Raw genomic sequence first — 17,250 nt, forward strand, 5'->3', positions numbered from 1 at the left:
AATTTATTGACTTAATTGAGTCATCTATCTCCAGCTTCCCAGGAAGTTAAATTAAGCAATCTCTCCCTTGCGCGAGAATATTTAGTGAACATCGTTTAACTGGTTTAACTGACTCTATCGGAAATCGACTCTAGGACAGCTTGGTCTCTATTCGATTACCACTGAGCTGCTGAACTGAATTTGACTCATTTAACTAATAATAACGAAATGGGCGAATTTGTATTCTTAAAATGACCTTACCTAAACACCCGCGAAGTTTTTCTAACCTTCCACCAAACACCCTGTATAATTTGAGAATTTATTATTGAAAAATTGTTTAAACACTTTAAAAACTTAATCGAAAAAATGTTCACGTTGTCCATCGTTATTTTCCTACTAACAAACAAAAAGGCTAGTTAAACAATAAAACTTTTCTTAAAAAATATTACAGCCAAGTGAGATCTGCCCCTTACTTTTAGAACAAACACAAAAACGAGAGTAGCTAGCAAATAAGATTGCTTGGAATTGTAGATTTTGTTTAAGTGGATAAGTCTAGAGACACTCTACTACATTATCTGTGTCAAACAAATAAAGTAATGTAACTTGAATATTTATAGGCATTGAGAGCGTTTGCACTCATTGGATCTATAAAGCGAGGGGACGAGACGTTTGACACGCAAATGTCCCGTCAAGCTCGCTGAGAACGCGGGTATTGAAGCCCAAGTCATAGTTACGGGACGGTTGTATTATTCCACCCTCGGTAATCATAAAATAACGGTAATTTTCCTTCCATAAATACCAAAAACGTCTCAATCGAGATCAAATCATCGACGTTATTCGTATGTCAGCAACAAAAGCCAACACAAGAACTTCAACTTTTGAAAGCATTTCAGCAGGCCCGAGCCGGAGCTGTGACGAGCGATCTTTTAAATAATTAAACGCATTAAAATTTGACAAGTGGCGAAATCGCGCGCCGATCCAGGTCAACCCCACTCGTTATAGACCCGAGAATACAAAGCAGGCAAAGAATCACGGAACGACGTGCCCTCGCGTGCTGCCCCCAGTTCGATTCGAATAATATAATTTATGATCGAGTAGCCGTGCGACGAATGCTCATGCGAACATATTTCCGAGCGAATTTAGGTTAGGCTGGCTTGTTTACCACGGGCGTTTGCGTGGCATCCAGCGCTGCGAGCGCGCTGCAGTTGCAGTTTGCGCGCGCTCAATTTTGATTATGACGTAGTGGCTGCACGTCATCATATAAATAAGGGAGCCGCGTACAGCGGGCGGTTCGCGCCGCAGCGGAGAGCGCACGCGTATCGATCGTGCGCGTGGGATGCGCACCGCGCTGGGCCCGGGGCCGCCGTTAGTCATGCGCGACTCGTGTCCACCGCAGCATCGACCGGAGTGCACGCGCTAGGCGCGCACCGAAGCGCGGCCGCTGACTCATGAGTGCACGCATCGATCGCGACATGCCCAGCCACTGACTGCCCATGAGACAGCCCTCGCGCCACTGACACACCAGGTACGTCCTTGCCGCATTCCGTAATGCACCACGAATCAGTCAGGATTTAGGAACGGGAGCAATGTGCCGCGGCTTCCGGGGCGCGAAGGTCAGCCGTCTACTGCAGGACGGCTTGAAACTTTAATGCGAGGAGACGCCGGAGGCAGCTACGGAGAGCGGCCCGCGGGACGGTTACTGTTAGTGGCTCTGCGTCGCTGTGCCCTCTAATCCTAAGCTGGCAACACTGCGAATGTTTTAATCTAGCGAAATGTATGAGGCCTTTCGGTCCGCCGTCGATGGAACCGATTTGGCATGTCACGTAACACCCTGGAGGGCCTTAACTAGGTCAGAGTATATCGCAGTGCGAATGCATAATAAGACTTTGTTTCATCATTATTTATTTTATTTGACGCTATGTATCATTAAAGCTAAGCTTCGACGACACCCGAAACGGTTATACAAAATACAGTTGATATTTCGAAAACAATGACTTCAATTTGTACGTGGCACCCACGCCACACTTTCGATCCAACACGAAAACCGCCCAAAATGCAAGTTTCTACAAGATTGAACCGATTGTACGCAAGCGAGCCTTTACGAGACACCTTTGTTTACATAACGTCCATTTGTTAAGGAATAGCTGTCTTTTCTTATCAAATATATGATCACTAATCAAATATTAACAATGTTTAATTCATGAAAAACGGCTCCGAAAGCTGGTTTTCCCAAATTCTACGCCCGCAAGAACTTAAAAGCAACTACAGCGGTCAACCCCGCTACCTTACACAAAGCGCTCTGACGTTAACCTATTTCATGTCGAACTCAATGAGAATTCTATTTAACTACTCTCAATACTAAATTCCTAATAAAATAGAAAAAAAACGGTAATCACATCGATATTTACATCCCCCAAACCATTAATTAATACGTTTAATGTACTACGAGATGAATCGTCGAAGCTTGGCTTCAAATATAATCATACTTTTGGTTATAATTTAAGGACCTAATTCACCAGCTAAAACATCCAACCACAAGTTCGTTAGTCCGTAAATATATGATGCATCCGCCAATTACCTTGTGGATAGTTTAATCAACCATGGTGGATTGGGTTCTGTCATTATTCATTTGTTTTGCTCTGTCTGTTTTTTTTAGCTATCATTTATACGCAAACAAGTAAAGTACAACCTGAACTAACAAAAACGATCTAAAATAGACTTTTCATGTCTTTTTCAAACCTTTTTATTGACTGAAGATATAAACAATTTGAAGAGTATACCAAAACGAAAGATAATCATTAGACATTTCATTGATTAAACTCAAAAACAATGTAAAATGAACTGTAAAACGCGGGCCGCCTGAAATGCACGAAACGCTGCCTCCGCTCCACTGCAGTTTCCACGGGCTAAAGACATCAACGAACTAAACCTTTCAGCACGCGGTAGTTTCATAAACACTGTAACTGAAAGTTGCATGTTACAACATGACTAAAACTTGTTTAACTGAACAATGTTAACAAAATATACCTGCGCATTGACCACACAAAATCACTGCGCACCAACTGTGTTTTTAAAGCACAGATTTTTCGCGGGCACTTGATTAACAACTCAACACATGTTGAAAAACGAAGCTAACATCAATAGACTCCGAGCTGTGGACTGTGCAACTTTCTGAATGCTGCTAGTGTCACTTGTCAAAGCTGTTGGTCGACCAAAAAAGTTAGGGGAGTTAGCAATGGCCGACGCGCGTTGAAATGTTCGTAACATCATTTTATCTCGCTTCACGCTCACCATAAATGATTCTGAAAGCAGTTTAATTTTCACTAAGCGTTTTTGGCGGGAAGTAATCTAGCTAATAAATATATCAATTTTGACACCTATCGTTCTCATAGATGTACCTACTTATCTATACTAATATTATAAAGCTGAAGAGTATGTTTGTTTGTTTACTTGAACGCGCTAATCTCAGGAACTACCGGTCCGATTGGAAAAAATATTTCAGTGTTAGATAGCCCATTTGTCGAGAAAGGCTATATATAGGCTATATACCATCACGCTAAAAGTGAATAGGTGCAGAGTAAAAATGAAAAATGTTGCGAAAACGGGTTTTCACGCGTACGAAGTCGCGGGCACAGCTAGTCCATGTATAAAACAAAAACATATTCACTCTTGATATAATTTTATGGCCACATCGTAGAAGGATAATACATATATGCCATCTCGTTTTATGATTGGGCCATTCGCTCAATAGTCCAGTCAATGAATGCCTTAACGACGGTGTAGAGAGAAATCCGTGGAACACAATTTCTGTCCTCGGGACTTTATTTAGCCTAGTTAGGTGGTGAACATAGCAAAAGTCCCCGCCCTTAGCCCTTGAGCCGGCGGGGAGAGGGGGTTTAAAGGTACCACTTTTCGGTTTTTCGCTTAATCCTCGGAAACTATGCATCCTAGTGACATGACTACTATGAACCAAAAAAAGCTTATTCAATTTGCTACAGGTGAGACCGTCAAGTTTTTCTATATCTTGTAGAGTTTTTGCGGCATCTGCTCTAGAAGGTCTGTAAAATTGGAAATTTTATTGTTGTATCTGACATCTATGTGTTTGCTGCGAGCTTGATAGACATCAGAACCTGAAATGCTAATGGCACTTTGATTATCACAGTACATAGTCAAAGCCCCTAAAGTATTTTGACAGATGTCCTTTTCCAATTGTTGAAGCCAGAGTGCTTCCTGCACAGCAGAAGCCAGAGACATATACTCAGCCTCGGTGCTGGAGAGGGCAACTGTTGTTTGCTTCTTTGAGTTCCAGCTTATACATGCGCCTTGAAAAATAAATAAATATCCAGTACAAGATCTTCTGTCTAAAGTGTCACTCGCCCAATCGGCGTCGCAGTAGCCAACCATGTTCTCATCATTCTTTTTGAAAGTTAATTTCATGTTCATTGTTCCTTTGAGATAACGGAATATTCTTTTCACAGCTGTCCAGTGTTGCATTGTAGGACTGTTATTGAATCTACTTGCAGTGTTCACCGCATATGTTATGTCTGGGCGTGTGCCTTGCGACAGATAAAGAAGGCAGCCAACAGCTTCTTGATAGGGAATATTCTGTAGAATTTCACTTTCATTTTCAGCCTTTTTTAATTGTGTTCCAGCTTCAAATGGTGTTGGTACTGGTTTGCAGTCAAACATTCGAAATCTGTGTAAGATTTTCTCAATATAAAGTGATTGATCCAAAGATATTTCATCTAAATCTTTACTTTGTGAAATTTTCAACCCAATACATTGTACAGCCTTGCCAAGATCCTTCATTTGAAATTTTTCTTGTAATTTTTCTTTCACAAATGATGCAGTTTTTTCATTATTGAAGAAGCAGAGTAAATCGTCAACATACACTGCTATAAGGAGTATATCATGTTCATTATTAAGTCTATAGTATATACAAGGATCCATAATTGATCTTTTCAATCCAATCTCCAATAGTGCAGCGTTGAGCTTTTTGTTCCATTGACGACTGGCTTGTTTTAAGCCATACAGAGCTTTGTTAAGTCTGCACACTTTGTTTTCGACTTCATAACAAGGCGGCGGCGACATGAATATTTCCTCTTCAACATCTCCCTGTAGAAAAGCTGTAATAGCATCCATTTGATGGATTTCCAGTCTGTATTTTGTTGCTAAGCCAAACAAGTATCTTAATGAAGTCAAGCGGACCACATGAGCATAAACATCGTGATAATCAATACCTTTTGTTTGTTTAAACCCCTTGATGACAAGACGAGCTTTGTATCTTACTATTTCTCCAACATCATTTCGCTTAGTTTTGAAAACCCATTTGCATGGTATTAACTTTTTGCCTGCAGGTAAGTCTACTACTGTCCAGGTGTTATTATCTAGTAATGATTGATATTCAGTATCCATAGCCATTTTCCACAGGTTAGAATCTTCTCCATTTAGTGCTTCAATGTGACTTTGTGGCTCATTATCTAAAAGACTCATGGTAGACTCAGAGTTAGAACATAAGAATGAATTAAGTTCTGTATCATTACTTTCATCCTCATGTTGTAAATTTTCTTGCAGGTTTTGTCGACGGGGTCTTAGGTTTACATGGTATGTACTTTCTGGAGAACTCAAACTATCTGAAGGTATGTAACTCTCATCTTCCAGGTCTTCGTATGTGCTTGAATCTGAGTCATTATATCTTGTTTCATTATTCAATTCTGCATTGTTAGAATTATTTTCAGGTTCAATTTGAATATGTGTACTATTAGACTCATGACAATCATTCCTCTGATTTATTTCTGCCTTATGTGTGTTTTCATTTTCATTCAATATTTTAGAATTATGAGATTCGCAAACATTCTGGCTTATACTGTTTTCAAGAAATACTGCATCTCTACTCATCACAACTTGTTTACTTTTCTTGTCAATGAAGCGATAACCTTTGGTGCAGTCACTGTATCCAATAAAAATCAACTCACGAGATTTGGGATCTAATTTCTGACGTTTTTCCTTTGGTATATGTACCATTGCTCGGCATCCAAATATTTTCAGGTGGCTGAGGTCAGGCTTGCATCCAGTCCAACGCTCTTCAGGAGTGACATGTGGCAGTGATCGATTTGGCGAACGGTTGACGATGTAGGCAGCAGTTGCTATGGCTTCTGCCCAATACTCCTTCTGCAAAGAGGCATTGAATATCATACACTTAGCCTTTTCAACTAAAGTACGGTTCATTCTTTCACTTACACCGTTTTGTTCAGGTGTGTATGGAGTACTTGTCTCATGTTTTATGCCAAAATGCTTCAGACATTTATCAAACTTATGATTTTTGTATTCTGTCCCATTGTCACTTCTTAATGTTTTAATTTTACAGTCCAATTCATTTTCAACTTTATTTTTAAATTCTATAAATTTCTCAAAAACCTCTGATTTTTGCTTCAAAAAATAGACAAACACCTTTTTGGAATAATCGTCAATAAATGTTAAAAAATACCTTGCGCCTCCGATAGACTGGTTCTCCATTGGCCCACATACATCGCTGTGGATTAACTCCAATAATTTTGATGCTCGGGAACCTTCATGCTTGAATGGTTGTCTGGTCAGCTTGGCTTGCAGACATGGAGTACATGTCACATCTTTATTGTCTTGAGATAGTTTCACACCCAGAGTACAATTGGGGATCTTCTTCAAATCATTGAAGTTGAGATGTCCGAGTCGTTGGTGCCATATGTACCTGTCTTCAGCTATGACAGACATAGCCCTTCCACTGTTGCATGTTAATAATTTGTATGTATTATTCACTAGTTCCGCATTGGCCACTACATTTCCTTCCTTGTTTGTTACTGCACATCCATTTTCATTAAACTCAACTCGGTTTCCATTGGAAATTATTTTGCTCACTGACAGCAAATTTGTGGATAGACCCGGCACATATAAAACATCATTCACTTGAATGCAGTCCACAGTCCCAGTGTCTTCATTCTTGACTTGAATAGTGACTGTACCACAGCTCTGAACACGAAGTACTGTATTGTCAGCAATTCTGATGGTATTTACAGATGGTGCTTTTTCATTCTCAAGCCAGTGGCCATGCATTGTCATGTGAGCAGATGCCCCTGAATCCACATACCAGTTGGTGCTGTCATTCAGTAAAGAAGCAGAGAAAGCAGCAACAAAACTATTCTTTGTATCTTCATTTTCCTCCTTTTTTTATTTTTAAACCAACAATATTTGCTAACATGACCATGTTTATTACAGTTAAAACATCGGGGTCCTTTAGGCTGATTGGGTCGAGAGTAATTACTAGATTTGACATAAAAAGCAGTAGTAGTATCTGATTTAACTTCTTGTAGCAATTTGGTTTTAATCAGATCGGCACTAATCTTTATTCCACAGCTCTCAATCCCCATAATCATAGGCTTGTACTCTTCGGGGAGGCCGGCCAGCATTAAAGTGCCAAGCCACTCATCATCAACTCCGAAGCCTATGGCTCTCAACTTGTGTGCTGCTGACATTATTTTATTGATGTAATCTTCTACATTTAAACTTGAACTGAGATTTGTATTTATTAGATCTCTTAAAAGACCAACTTTACGGAGTAGGCCCGAGTCTTCAAATGCTTTAGATAACTTGTCCCATACCATTTTCGCAGTCGTGGCGTCTTGAACATGCACATAGAGCTGTGGGTCTATTGAAAGTATAATCTTGGACTTAGCTTTGATGTCTTTCTTCGTGTCTACAGAGTCCACGGAGGTTATACACTCCCACAGTTCTTCATGTTGTAGATACGCTTCCATTGCGAACTTCCACGTCGAAAAATTATCTCTTCCAGTTAGCTTTTGTATGGACAAGGTGTTCGAAGCCATATTTATTGACTTTATAGCAATATAATCTGAAATTGCTGAAAGAGAAAATGTGCTGCACGCGGTCTGTGAGGTTATGTTACTGAACTTTACTTTACTTTACTATTTACTACATTCTTACTGAAACTATTGCAGGATGGGACGGCCCATAACCTGTTGTTATAAATTAAAGCACTGATTTAGATAAATAGACTTTTATTTTTAACTAATATTACAAATCATTCGACCGATAAACGATACGTCAGAGCACAGAGAGAGGAGAGACTTCTAGGGGGCGCTGCTGTTTGCGTCAGTGCTCTGTGGTTTGCGTTTTACTCCAACAGTTGTCTTACATGTTCCTTTCAGGAGAAAATCGACTAAATCAACATTGAGCAATCATTCTATACATGCGGGAGCATGTTAAGCCTAGTTCCAGCGAGGGGACTACACCGTGCGTATATTTAGACGAATCACTTTGAGCCACTTTTGACTCCTCATCACTCAAAAACTACTGTGCATTAACACTTCAAATTTGGCTCATGTATTGAGACTTGCAAGATATACATCAGTTTCAAATTTCATAAATATGCCTCAAACGGTTCTTTAGATATTGACGTCCAAAAATCTACATGTCTGACCTATAGACCAAATTCTAACCACTTCCAGATGACCTCGAAGGTTCAAACTTGGCATCCAGAAAGGTAGTTATGTAAATACAAAGGAACAAATAAAAAAACCAGTAAATTTTAACATTTCACATGTGATAGATAGATAGTAGTGCTCTAAATATCGATTTTTGAACGTCAATACCTAAATAACCGTTTGAGGTATATTTATGAAATTTGAAACTGATGTATATCTTGCAAGTCTCAATACATGAACCAAATTTGAAGTGTTAATGCACAGTAGTTTTTGAATGATGAGGAGTCAAAAGTGGCTCTAATTGGTTCGTCTAAATATATGCACGGTGCAGTCCCCTCCATGGAACTAGGCTTAACATGCTCCCGCATGTCTATAGTGTTTGTTCAATGTTGATTTAGTCGATTTTCTCCTGAAAGGAACATGTAAGACAACAATAAAATTTCCAATATTACAGACCTTCTAGAGCAGATGCCGCGAAAACTATATAATTTATAGAAAAACTTGACTATTTCATCTGTAGCAAATTGAATATGCTTTTTTTGGTTCAAAGTAGTCATGTCACTAGGCCGCATAGTTTCCGAAGATTAAGCGAAAAACCGTAAAGTGGCACCTTTAAGCCCCCCTCTCCCCGCCGGCTCAAGGGCTAAGGGCGGGGACTTTTGCTATGTTCACCTCCTAACTAGTCTAAATAAAGTCCTGAAGTCAGAAATTGTGTTCTACAGTTTTCCATCTATAATGCTTTATTGACTGGACTACAAATGCGATTCTGACTTCACAATCCAATGGCCATTATCAAAAGTTTTAAACCTAACTTGTTAAAAGGAAAACGTAATAACATTGTCGTTTTACAGAGTATTGAACGATGGAATTTTACCGGACACAATATTCTGAAAAAAAAAAAATTACCTGTTACGACTCGGAACCAAACTTTGGACTTAGTTAAAAACGCGCCACTAAGCCATTGCAATTGCAATAGAAATGCAATTTTCATCGTTTTAATAAAAATGAAAATTGGGTAATGATTAATTACTTTTTAATTTAATTACTGTTTTGATTATGTACTCATTATGTATCTCTGGTTTCAACTTTTCTTATAACTTACGGAATATTTTAGGCCGAGTACCATCTTAATTTAACTTCAACAAAATTAAGGTGGGTTGCACCACCTAATTTTGACAGTAACTATGACGATAACCGGTGATTTTTGTATGAAGTTTGACAGATTTTTGACGTTTGTCACAGTTAAAGTAAGATGGTGCAACCCAGCCTAAATGTCAGATATGTGTCACCAACTTACTTTAACCGTAACTATAACAACATCCGGTGATTTTTGTATGGAGTTTGATAGAATTTTGACGTTTGTAAAGTAAGTTGCTGCAATCCAGCCTTAGTGTTTTATCAATTAAATTTATTGTTGCGCAACCAATCCCAGATTTCTAATTTTCGATTTATTAAAACTCCGACTTTCATCATGAAAAAACAAAGGGTACAATTTACTATGCATGCTGTAGTATCAATCAATCTAGAAACTTAATAATATACAGTTGCACTTATAAAACGTAAAAAGTACTTCAAAATATTAAAAGACAAACAAAACCAGAGATAACAGCTGACCTGGCCCATAAACCTTGAATTTCTAATAAATAATGCGCACTACTGTATGTTTATGTTTTGATAAGTGCACTTCAAAGTAAATAAATGCATTCAAATAATCGACTGCAATTAAAAACAACCTTTAAAGTACACCTACTAATGTACACTTAAAACTCACTTTCAAATTACCCCTACAAAAACTATAGAACCAAAACATACCTACAACAAAGAATAAACTTTAACCCTTAAACACCGCGGAGTACCAATAAATTCCGCGGTGTACCAATAAATTTCCCGGTGCACCATCAATTAAAATGTTGCACGATCGGGATATTTATCATGACAACTATAGACGAACTTCGCAACTAAGCGGTTACCCATCGCACAGCATGCGCTACACAAAGCAACCAATCACGACGGGGCTATTCAAACAAGTGATCGAAACGAGTTACATTTAACAGGTGAATGGAGAAATAATTTATTTTAAAGAATTGTCGAGAATTTCTCGAGTTAGTCGCCAAATGGCTCTTTGATTTGCTTTGTCGAGGGTTAAGAATGCAAAAACTAAAGGGATTCAGAATTGAGCAAATTGTATTACACTGACAATGGGACAGGTTTTAATAAAAACTTGTAAAAAAATATTAACATTTGATCTCTTACAGATAACGGGAAAGATAGAGTTTGGTGGGTAGGTAATTGATTTTTATTAGCTGCTTTTCGGTAATGACATCATCAGCAGTACCAGCTTAATCAGCTCATACAGAGACCAGCTTCATATGTCGTAGTATGCAGTTGCAGGAATTTACAGGTTGTATCATTGAAATGATGGTAGTAGCTCATAAAGCATTATTTTTCATGACAACTTGACTTTAAATTTTAAAAAGGCTACGAAGGAAACGTGATTCATTAAACTGTGGTGGGTGGTCATTTATTTGGTTTTATAGCTATGTCAGAAACTTAATCAGTCAGGTTTGCGTGTTGTTACAATTTACATGATGGAAGAATCGTTATGAGCAAAATTGGCTGTAAGACTATTCAATTATAAGTCAGTCGTATCACATACGTCGGTCTTCGTCGGACTCGTTTGATATAAATGACCTTTCGACATTAAGCCTCAGCCAAATTACCCGTTCTCCGAATTGCAAACTTAGAGTAAGTAAGAGCACTTAGCGATGCTTTAACATTTTAATTTATAATTTAATCAAATATTGCTCTTGGAATAATATTCGTAAGCAATTTAAATAGTTGTTTGAGAGGCTGGATGGAGTTCACCTTCGATTGATCTTTTGCCCTTACTTAGAGCGTTTTACGTGGGATACTTAAAAACGTAGTAAACATACTTAAAGTTAATAGCGTCTTTGAGTTTATTAGTTCAAAATAGCCTTGTTATTCGTAAGCGGATTATTACAAAGTGCGTCATTAAGGTATCAGAGATCAAACGTGGATAAAGGAATTATAGATGAAACGTTTTGGCAACGTAACTAGTAGGGGTATGTACCTTTATGTAATATGATACGCGCTTGTAATGTTACATAAGTTCTGTCTAAGTCATAGGTATTTGGGAACCATAAATTTAGACTGATAGGAAGATTCTTTTGTTTTGTTTAGTCTGCCCATGTGTGTCTATTTGTCAATGAGCAATCAAATCCTGAAATTGAATTTGATTACCAGGTCTGAAACTTTTTGAACTCGGATGACAATTCAATATCATGGTGTAGGTTAGTGTAATAGAAGGCTAGCTATACTTAAACTTTTCCTGCTCCATACATATTAATTTTAACTACTTACTAAGGTTGACTAGACCAGAAATAGAGATTAATAATTAAAAAGTATTTGACTCATTGCAAAGAGTTCGAGAAAACTATAAATTGACTTTTTGTTATACAGGGTGGCCAAAACAGTGAGGTCTAAAAGAAAAATTTAGATTCCTTACATCAAGGTGTACCTAAATCACCCCCATGTATATTATACGATTGTGCTTAGTTTAGGAGATAGAGTTAATTTTGTGATATTTTAAAATTTTATGACCTAGTAGGCTTTAAACATTTTTATCTTTTTTTCGGGTTGACTTTTTTCAGATTTCTTTTTTTCGACAGATTTGTTATGAATTGCAGATGTTTGAAAAAAATAATCACCTTTCTATCTTTGATTCAAGATACAAAAGTTTTGCTAGAAACATTAAAACTATGCTTTTATCAGAACACTATCAAATTTTCAACTTAAAAGTTTAAGTAAAAAAAAAGAACTTCCATAGGTCCAAAACCATTTTAAAAACTGCGCCGTTTCCTGAACATTCATAATAATACAAAAAAAGATCTACTTAATAGGCCACTATTTCCTGTAATCGGTCCACTAAAGTGGTAAGTCGGAGATTCCGTTACATGTTTTTGACTTTCTTAGAGTGAATTAATATTGGGAATCCTCTAAGTTTACATTACGTAGAACAGATTTAGAGCAGTAACTGGACAGAACTTGTTTTTATTCTCAACGAGGAAGCTCTTGCCCTTCATCACACCTGGTGGAAACTGATGATTATGCTGAAGGTGGAAGGGAACTTCAACTACAAAGGAACTATGGCTTCCTACCTCCAAATTCCGGAACACATTGTTATTTTAAGTAAGTTTTGATGAACATAAACCAAATATCCCTCCTTCTTCTTCTCACTGTAGTAGATATTTCAAGGGTAATAGTAAAATGTAACAACTGCCTCTGTCTCCAAGTGGTAAGAGGTAAGCTTCAGAGGTCCCGGGTTTGATTCCCAGTGGAGGTGAAATTTTCTGCTCGGTTTGGTTGGTGGTAGGGTTTGATCTAAGTCTGCCTGGCTAGCAACTCTATTTTCCTAAGTCTGTCACTATAGCAATAATGTTAAAAGCATTACTGTATTCCGGCATTTGGAGGTAGGAAGCCATAGTTCCTCTGTAGTTGAAGTTCCCTTCCACCTTCAGCCTAATCATCAATTTCCTCCAGGTGTGATGAAGGGCAAGAGCTTCCTCGTTGAGAATAAAAACATGTTCTGTCCAGTTACTGCTTTAAATCTGTTCTACGTAATGTAAACTTAGAGGATTCCCAATATTAATTCACTCTAAGAAAGTCAAAAACATGTATAGGAATCTCCGACTTACCACTTTAGTGGACCGATTACAGGAAATAGTGGCCTATTAAGTACATGTTTTTTTATATTATTATGAAAGTTCAGGAAACGGCGCAGTTTTTAAAATGGTTTTGGACCTATGGAAGCTCTTTTTTTTACTTAAACTTTTAAGTTGAAAATTTGATAGTGTTCTGATAAAAGCATTATTTTAATGTTTCTAGCAAAACTTTTGTATCTTAAATCAAAGATAGGAAGGTGATTATTTTTTTCAAACATCTGCAATTCATAACAAATCTGTCGAAAAAAAGAAATCTGAAAAAAGTCAACCCAAAAAAAAGATAAAAATGTTTAAAGCCTACTAGGTTATAAAATTTTAAAATATCACAAAATTAACTCTATCTCCTAAACTAAGCACAATCGTATAATATACATGGGGGTGATTTAGGTACACCTTGATGTAAGGAATCTAAATTTTTCTTTTAGACCTCACTGTTTTGGCCACCCTGTATAAATAAGAAGATCAGCCACCACGTTTAGTACTTAACCAATTTTTTTATCCACAACGAGGAAGCTCTTGGCCTGTATATCACCCGGAATCCTCAACCACGGAGGAACTGGCTATCTTACCTCTAACTGCCGGAATACAATAATGCTGTTAACATTGTTGTTATGGCGACAGACTTAGGTAATATGTGATGGTGGTAGCTAGCCAGGCGGACTTAGAACAAGCCCTACCACCAACCAAACCAAACAGAAAAATCTGCCCCCACTGGGAATCGAACCCGGGACCTCTGCGTCTGAAGCAGGTGGTCTAACCACTAGACCACTAGGCGGTTGTAGTTTAATAAACATAGTTTTTATTTTATCGACATTTAAATCCTCTTTCGGTGTTTCATTCAACGCGTGATCAAAACCTAGGGGCATTAGAAGAATGGAGTTAGCTGTCATAATAATCTATCGGGCTAGCAAGTTAGAAAGGGCGTGTCCTGCAGTTCTTTCAGCAAACTAATCTGCTAGAGTGTGGACAGGTACCACGAAGAGGGGGGGCGGAGGTACGGCTAGCACGAATCGTTTGCGAATCGACAAAATTCGATACTCACTCTTCGAATCAAACGATAACGTAACAATTTTGATTCTCAAAATAAGTTTCGTGCAACCATTTCTCATACTAAGTTCACTTTACGACACGTTCACAAGGGCGCTGTTGTAGTTTTCGTACTATATCTTTTGATGGCGATTCGAATACTCAAACGATTCGAACTCGAAAGTTTTTCATGCTAGCCGTACTGTCTGAAAAGTAGCCCTTCGATGTAGCTATTGGATCTGAAGGCTGAGTGTTAGCTTACATCAAAAGTCCTCACTAGTGAGCGCGTCAAAAAAAAAATGATCATTTTAGTTCTTGAAAGTTTCCGCTAGGGGCGCTGTACAATCCGTCATACATTTAATGACATTTTTAAAGACTAAGCCCACACGGGCGCGTAGTAGGAGCGGAAATGCAATCGTTTTGGCCATGTGGGTAGACGCGATTATAGCCATAGAGAGTAATATTTTAACAGATAATAATTCCAGTATCACGGAGTGAAGTAGAAAATACGTTAGGGCGTAGTGATATCACGTAGTAACTCTGTCTAGGGGGCCTGGTAGAATATTGTATTGTAGGCTATTGTAACTTGGCATGATGTTGGTGTAGTAATGCTGGTTTTCTATATTCAATCCTAATCCAAATCCGTCCGTCAACTTTCAGTTTTCTATATGTTTTTGGCCAAAACATCTACGGTTTTGGATGTTTTTACATTTACATAATATACATTGTGTCCGGTCATTTAGCGGACAATTTGTTTCGATGAAAATACTTCAAATAATCTTCTTATTCTTCAATCTTTGTGACGAATTTACAAATCGTGGTTAGATTAGCCCTAAGACTCCCCGCCACGCTGTCTTCCCTGGAGGGTAGAATAGAAGGTGTTTCAATGTCTTACAACTTCATAGTATACGCATGAGTGGGTAGTGTAATATTAATATGTTCAACGAAGTGGACCAAAATTATATCGCTTGTACACTCAGCTTCGGAATTTATGACGTTGAGGCTAACTACACTAACTAGTTACAGATTTAGTAGGTGAACGATTATCCTCTAGATAGAAGAATATTAGTTTAGTCTTATACTAGCTATGCCCGCGACTTCGTACGTGAAAACAAAGGACTTTCATACTTTCCAAACCCCGTTTATCTTCTTTATCGTAAGACAATAGAGGATAACTCTGGCATACAAAATTCGGGTACAAAGAAATTTAACGGTTTTAATTTAGTGCATCAAAATGTACAAGGCTTCTCCGGCAAAGACTTGGAAATTGAGTTATTTATCCAAGAATTGAATATTCATGTCTTATGTTTAACGGAACATTGGCTCAGGCAATATGAACTAATGCTGAGCATTAATAATTATAAGCTTATTAGTTCATTCACTAGAGAGTTAGCTATTCGTGGAGGGTCACTAATATTAATCAATGATAAATTAAAATGTAAAGAACGTAAAGATATTGTATCTCTCTCTGTCGAGCGAACTATTGAGCTGTCATGTGCAGAACTGGACGACTATGTTATTGTATGTGTATATAGACCCCCATCTAGTAACTATGAATTATTTGAAACCACAATGGAAGAGGTACTTAGAAGAGTGTGTAATAGTTCAAAGAAAGTAGTTGTATGTGGAGACTTTAATATTAATATAATAGAAGATTCCTCTCTTTCAATACGGTTTTTAAATTTATTCAAATCTTTTAACTTGTTAAATCTTTTCTCTGAACCAACTAGGGTGACTCCAACATCAGCTACTTGCTTAGACAATATATTCTGTAACTGCTTAGTGCTAGAGAAATCAATAATAAATTTTGTTAATTCTGATCATTGCGGTCAAATAGTGTCATTTCAACACCATTTTGTGCCATCGAGCAAGGAAATAGAATATAGACCAGTCACTGCATCCCAGAAAGACAAATTTAAATCTCAAATATCTAATAAGGTCCCACTTTTGCATTATTTTAACTGTAGTATAAATATTTTATATGAGCAATTATTTGAATTAATTAAAAATGAGTTCAATAAAACTTTTCCTAAGAAAACAATTATTATTAAAAACAATAAAACTAAATTCAGTGACTGGGCTACAGTAGGTATTTATATTAGTAGGAAAAAAATGTTTGAATTATATGGTAGAAAAGCCTATAGTAGCGACCCGGACTTTATAGAATATGTAAAAAAATACTCAAAAGTTTTTAAACAAGTTTGTACCATGGCAAAATCTATTTACATACGTGACAAAATTAAAAACTCTGGCAACAAAATTAAAGCTACTTGGAATTGTATTAATAAAGAAACTTGTAGAATTATATCTCGGGATGACACATTCGCATTAAAAATTGATAATAAGTATATTAAATGCAATGATAAGGTAGCAAACGCATTCGAAGGTTACTTCTCAAATGTACCAATCATAACAACAAGCAATCTTAATTCATGTTCATATCAGGCAATGTCTCTTCTCGAGGGTTGTGTTGATGTTTGCAATAGCCCATTAAAATTTAGACAAATAGACCCCATAGTTATTATAAAAACTTTCAAAGAACTAAATATAAAAAAGACAGAGGATATATGGGGCATATCAACAGACATAATAAAACCCATCATTCCTCTTATAGCTCCCCATTTAGCTCATATCTTTAATGAATGTATTAACGAAGGTCAGTTCCCTACCCTGATGAAACATAGTAAAATCATACCATTATTTAAAGCAGGAGACAAAAGTGACCCATCCAACTTTAGACCTATATCGATACTACCTGCGCTCAGTAAAATATTTGAAAAAATTATTTTCAATCAACTACTGTCTCATTTTAACTTAAATAAACTGTTTCATGAAAAACAATATGGGTTCACAAAAGGGAAAAGTACGACCGATGCAGGGGTTGCTCTTATCAAACACATTTTCGATGCTTGGCAGGAGAAAAAGGATGCTATTGGTGTATTTTGTGACTTATCGAAGGCGTTTGACTGTGTTGATCATCAAACTCTGTTATTTAAGCTAGAACATTATGGCGTATCAGGCAAGGC

At 37.4% G+C, this 17,250-nt stretch overlaps 1 protein-coding gene across 1 annotated transcript in view; it reads left to right on the top strand.

Moving 5' to 3' along the window:
* The first annotated feature begins 1,370 nt into the window (after positions 1–1,370).
* LOC135086957 (glucose transporter type 1) overlaps positions 1,371–17,250 on the top strand; it is a 137,052-nt gene continuing 121,172 nt past the window's right edge. Inside the window, exon 1 of the mRNA XM_063981793.1 lies at positions 1,371–1,504. The gene's annotated coding sequence lies outside the window, so the exon portion shown is untranslated. The remainder of the gene's footprint in view (positions 1,505–17,250) is intronic.

Source organism: Ostrinia nubilalis, chromosome Z (assembly GCF_963855985.1).
Source record: "Ostrinia nubilalis chromosome Z, ilOstNubi1.1, whole genome shotgun sequence".
In the NCBI taxonomy this organism is placed as follows: Eukaryota; Metazoa; Arthropoda; class Insecta; order Lepidoptera; family Crambidae; genus Ostrinia; species Ostrinia nubilalis.